Source organism: Telopea speciosissima, chromosome 7, assembly GCF_018873765.1.
Source record: "Telopea speciosissima isolate NSW1024214 ecotype Mountain lineage chromosome 7, Tspe_v1, whole genome shotgun sequence".
Lineage (NCBI taxonomy): Eukaryota > Viridiplantae > Streptophyta > Magnoliopsida > Proteales > Proteaceae > Telopea > Telopea speciosissima.
The window spans coordinates 12,931,465-12,937,858 of record NC_057922.1 but is presented as its reverse complement, the minus strand read 5'-3'; positions in this window follow the sequence as shown (position 1 = coordinate 12,937,858).

The following is a 6,394-nucleotide window of genomic DNA, read 5'->3' as shown; positions in this document are numbered from 1 at the left end:
CAAACAATCACTATTCATCCTATTTTTTTCTTTTTTTTTTTCAAATAAATCATTTATTTTTTCAGAAATTATAATAAATAATTTATTAACTGAAAAAAAAATCCCACTCCATCAAGTGATAGATCGGGCAAAGATGTTCAACATATATTAAAACCGCATGAATCTAACAAGGATTACAAAATTTTTTTTTGGAAAAAATAGATTTGGGGAAGAAATAGAAAACACCTTTGAAATCTTGCAAATAGGTGATGATGCTCCAAATTGGCACTTGAATCTTCACTTTGGCACTTCAATCTAACTCTAAACAGTGCATTCCAGCCAACAATCGAAAGAAAGAAGGAGAAATTTGAAGGAGAGGTGTTTTTCCCCTTGGTTTAGAGCCTATCGAGTTTTGTCCCTGCTCTCTCTTATGTTGGAAATGGGTTTTTGGGTGAAAATTGGGCTGAATACAAGTAAATAGCACTTTTGGACCCAACCGAGATATCGCCGAGATCTCGATATCTCGCCGAGATCTCGGCGAGATATTGGTTTTTTTGTATTGAAAATATCTTGATTTTGAGCTTCGAGATATCACCGAGATCTCGGCCGAGAAATTGCACTCTTAGGAACCGACTAGTAACTTGACTCGGTATTGCCCAAAACCGAGAAACTCCGTGAGTTCTCGAACCTTGTTCTCTTCTCACTTCTCTTCTTCTTCCTCTATAGATTTTGGTTTGCTTTTCTCTTTGGCTTTGTCACACTAGTAAACCAGAGTTTAGGAAGTTCGAAAGAAACACCAATCAGCAGATCTGATGATGACACAAGTTTGGTTGAAGGTATGGCATGAATAGTGTAGAATATACTCCAAATTTCAAAACAAATCAAGGGTTGGATATGGAGATGCAGTCATACAGAAATATCCAATTCTGGTTAAGAAAATCTCACAACAGGGTAACTGCAAGATGTCAAATCTCACAAACAGTGAAGCCGCAGCAGAAAGGTAACACCAGTACCTGTTCAGACCTATTCCAGCAAGCTTATATTCCGAAATACCTCAGAAAGCTACAACATAGTATCAATATAACTATCTAGAATACCATCCGCAGGGTAGAATATACCATTGTGATCAAACTGAGAGAGAAATCTAGTTCACCAGTGTGTACATCTTCATGCGCAGGGTATACCAATATGCTCCATGCAAATAATAATCTTCTTCAATACGAGAAATTCTAGTTTTTCATATTTCACCAACTTGGGTTTCAGAGAACAAAAAACAGCATAGGAGAAAAGTGAATAATAATAACCGGTAGTCACCTAATGGGACTCTCAAAACAAGAACAAGGATAGTAGTGACTGATCGTTTAAGGTTCTGATACCGTGTAACAAAGCAAATTTAGTAATAATAATCAGTCAAGAAGAAAAGAAGAAGACGATGATGGAGAAAGAGAAGAATAGAAGATGGAGAGGAAGACTATTGATTGGGAGAAAAGAGAATGGTAATAACCGGTAGTCACATAATGTATTTATAATTACTATTGACTAAAACAAAAGAAATTACAGATTACCCTTGACTTATATGCACTCACACATAAACACAAACAGAAATTATCTAAGACTAAAATACCCCTGTGGTACCACTTAATGCTTCATCCCTTAACACAGTATTAGACCAGTGCATATTATATGGAATAAATCCTATATTGTTAGTGGCCTTGAAGATGTAGTGTTGAATCTTTCACCATGTGGAGGAGGGTGATTGGAGCTAAATTTGGATGGTGGGTCTGTAGTGAAGCTAGGAATTTTGATGTGGGGGGGGGGGGGGAGGCGTGTCTAGAAGAATATATACTGAGATGTGAGGTAAATTTCAAATTGAGGATGGGAAGGGCTTTACTTAGTGGAAATAATCCTTGGATAGGGTTACATATGTGTTGGGCCTTTGGTCCAAGCAGTGTTTGTTGTAATGGGCTACTTTAATGGGTCTAAAATATGGGTAGGAGCTAGGAATACATGATTTATTAGTTAAATTGGGGTTTTAGATTTTTTCCCTCTTTTAAGCTCTGTTACTATTTGTTATATTATCTTAGCTAGATTAGGTGGGATGTTTTCCTGGTGGCAGTCTTTTAGTAACATAGTTTGCTGTTTTTTTTAATTCTCTCTTGGATAAGGTTATTTGTTATCAGTCTTTATGCTATCCTATTTGGGTTAGCTTACACTGTAAACAGATGTAAACGCCGATGACCCCCAACAATTGAAAGTAGTACATTAATTCAGTTTTCTTGAAGTTTTTGCTGCTGTGGATTCAGTAGTGTGCTTGGTGGATTTCATGTGAAGGCCGAGGTGAATTCCTTAGTGGATGAGTGGATTCCTGCCCTGTTCTGTCAATTCTTCTGTTTTCTCTTGGATCTTAGTTTCATATTCTGCTCTATTAGTTCCATATCCTATATTCTCTATTCTATGATCCTGTTTGTATTAGTTTCTAGCTGGTTTTTTCTGGTTTGGGATTAGTCTGCATTACAACTCAACTAGATGGGACAATCCAAACAAAAGAATTCCCAATCCATTGTGTAAAAGTCTGAAATACAACTGAATTGGCTGATACATTAGGTAGGATAGATCGGGTTGGTCCAGTCTCATACCAGTACAGATCAGATAGTCCAACTCTATAATCTGATACTGATCTTTCAAACCATTGTATGCAATAAGCACATTGACTACTTTTGCGTAATTATGGCATTCCTATTGTACATTTGTACTCCTATAATTGATTAGCCATTAAATGATACAGTTTTGTCTAGAACTTCTAAATTTTAATGAAACTAAAGAGACTTGTCTTTACATATTTCTGGTTGTGATCTACCGCCTCTATACTATAATGGTGTCAAGTAAACACATGAAATCAAGAGCTGGTTAAAACTTAAGAGCTCAAAACAGGACTTACAGTTCGGAAAATGGGAAAGGGAATGAAAATAAGCAATCAGAAGCAAGGTGATGCTGGCATTTCGATTTGGCGCTTTTGCATGGCATTGCTGCAAGTCTGGTTAAGCTTGTTAATTCTCTTGCTGTTGCTTCTTCAAAATAGTTCAGAATTTCATTACTGCTGGTTAATTATCTGACTTTTCAAATTTTAAGCCGCTGTTACTCTGTTCTGGGTGTAAGCTTTGGTCTGGAAAGAAATTACTAATACAGATCAGTCTGTGATTTTTGGGTTCGGTTTCCTTGGGGCAACCCAGATTGCAGAGTCAGAGGCTGAAAGGTTGTTTGAGTTGAGAAATCTGGATTGGGTTTCAGAGCTGGTCTCTGTATTGCCTCCCAGCTCAGTTTAGTGATTTATAACTATTTTAATGAACAATAATGATCAGCTGGGCTGTTATTTGTTGGAATCAAGAGGACTTGAGTTAAAATTTCAGCTGGATTGGATTCATATTGAGGGAGCTAGGGAGATTTGAAGAAGATCTAGTCATTGTTGGAGATTTCAAGGGCTGGTCGTGGTTTCAGTCATTACTGGTCCTACGATTTGCTTGTTCTCAAAAACCCCTTTTCTGGAATATTGTGCAGATTAGTCCTATCCTGAACTTTGGTTATAGGTTGGTGCCTTATGTCAAGGTTTTTGTTCTGTTTGCAGCCTTGAGAAATTTTATTTTCTAGAAAATGCTCTAATCTCAAAATTTAGTTACCAAAAGGTACTCTTATGGTAAGATAACCTAACAGTACCAGTTGGGTATTTTTTCTTCCCTGTGCCACCAAATTTGTATTAGAGCCAAAAGATTCTTTCTTCCCTAATAGAGTACGATATGAATCTTTATTTCTCATTCAACTCAAATTAATAAATTGATGAATATTCTTGAAGAGATGAAAGCGAAAGTATTCATATGATACGAGTGATGGCACTCTCCAACAGTCTACTGAGAATGAAGAAGAAAAGAAAAAGGAATCAGTTGAAGATGACAAGGAAAACAAGGCTGAAGAAGAAGAAGTCAAAGTTGAAACAAACAAGGAAGGAGCATGATTCGAAAATTTTCGATGGAAATGTCAAAATTGCAGTGGATAATTCAGTTTCAACATGAATTGTAATGAATCCTATGTGAAACATGGGGAAGTCCAGATTTCTGCGAATTTTCGACTCTTTTCGGAAAAGTTTTTCGATCATTTCAACTCATTTCAACAAAATTGCGAACATGGTCCCTTGTATACAAGATTTTGACGGTTTCGCCCCCTTTAACTTGAGAGCTCTAGAACTGCGCAATTTTTTTGACAAAATTCTTCATTTTGCTATTGAATCAAGGCTTCATGGTCAATTGTGCAACATCCACTTTAACATTTGGGTGGATTTAAGGCAGCATTTGGCCAAATTTTCCCAAATTTCAAATTTGTCATCTATAGAGCTGCTGTGATGGACTTTGAGAGGTTTTCAGGCAGAGGATGACATGGCCATCATATGTCATAGGGGCCAGAGCCAAACTATCATTTTGGGTGTTTTGTCCAAATCTAATGATTCCAATGTGTAAATATGATTAAATAGGCATTACCTGAGTTTCAGGGCAAATTCCAGGTTTTGGCCACCAAAATGACCGTTTCAAAATTTTCACCGAAATAGACCAAATTTCGGTTCCGAAATGCCAAAATATTTCGGTTTGGCGGGGGAGGGGGGTGTTTGAAATCCCACCGAAATCCGATTTTAACCTTGGGAAGAAGCAGCAGAACCGAGCAAGAAATATTTTGAAGCTATAGAGTCTCAAGAGAAGGCACCTACTGAAAAAGAGCCTCAAAATAGTGTTGCTTCTTCAATTGAGTCTAGTGATTTTGTCATTCCCAATCATTTCTTAAAGGAAGCACAGGTCCAAGCTTTGCTGACTTTGATGGGATCTATCATCTATGGCCTTGGATGACTAATTTATGGGTTTTTAATTTGTGATGAGCCAATATATAAGTCCAAAAATGAGGGTCATGTGTCAAGTGTAGGATTAGGATAATTATTCTAAGTTTTAGACTCTTATTAGTGGTAGTCTGTTAGAATAATGTACACCAGAATACCGTGGGGGTATTCTGGTCCTTTTGGGATTATTTTTATGTTATTAAGTGTTATTAACTTATGTCGGCTATGTGGGTTTTAGTCCCACATCGCCTAGCTTCTATTATTTGTAACTTCCCCTCTATTATAAATAGAGGGGCCTTTCTCTCATTAATACAAGCTATTCCATTATTTTCTTCCCTCTCTCTGACCCACGGTTCAACCAACATGGTATCAGAGCTGGTCTGATCTAGGTTAGAGAGAAAAACCCTATTTTCTCCCTTCTTTTCCTCCAATCGATCTCACCTCCTCTTCTCCCTTTTCTCGTTTTTTCCTACTCTTGTTCTTCTCCCTTTCAGCCCAAAAACAGAGGCAGCACTAATGAGGTAGACATAATATCGATGATTTAGTGCTGCCCCCCTTTCTCTTCTATCGTTTTTCATTAAAATCCTGCTGGACCCTAATCTGCGATTTGGAGTTTCCCTTTTGTCTTTGGAGATCAGATTCCTATCACCTAAAGAAGACTGATCCTCCACTTTTGGAGCACCATATGCAGCCTTTTCCAGCACCTTCCTACCCTATTCCATTGACCTCCTTTCCTTTTTTCTATTTCTCCATCTTTCATTAACCTTTCCAGCCCCTACCCTAATCGATCTCAACTTGTCAGGGTACTACAAGCCATACTCGACCTAAGTTTGGACCCTTTCTGATGGCTGGATTTGTTTCTACAGCAAAAATTCCTTAACCTGCTAATTTGGTTACCTACCAAAAACCCTGACTTTCAGGTTTCAGTTTTTGCTAATTTTTGGAGGGCTGATTACTCCCACTTCAAGGACCAATCGACCTCAATATTGCACCTATCCAAGTTTTTTGAAGACCCCTACCCCAATCGATCTCTTCTTTTTAGGGTTTTCCAAAACCCTGATAAAAATCGATTTGGGCTAGGGATGTTTGCTGCTATTTGGAATTTTTTGTTGGTGTTTCTACCATCACGAAGGACATTCTACTTCAACTATTTATGGCTTGAAGAAGGTCTACTGCCCAAGATAGCTGCTGCCCTCATTATTTGCGATTTTTAGGTATTTCTCCCATGTGAAGATCAAATCTCAATTACCAAGGAGATTGGTCATTCGAACTGGAGATCCATTCCAGCAGTTTTTGGTTAGCAAGTATTACAATAAGCAAGCACCTTTGACATGTCAGCCTTACCTTTGTTGAAGACCCCTTCCCTACAATCAATATTCACTTTCAGGGTTTTTTACAAAACCCTGGCTATAATCGATCTAAGGGGTAGGGCAGTCCATAGTTGCTAATTTTTTAGGAGAGTTTTATCAACATCAGAGGAGTATACAGCCCATTATTTAGCATCTTACATCAGGTTTTTAGTAAAAAAATTTTGGTTCATTC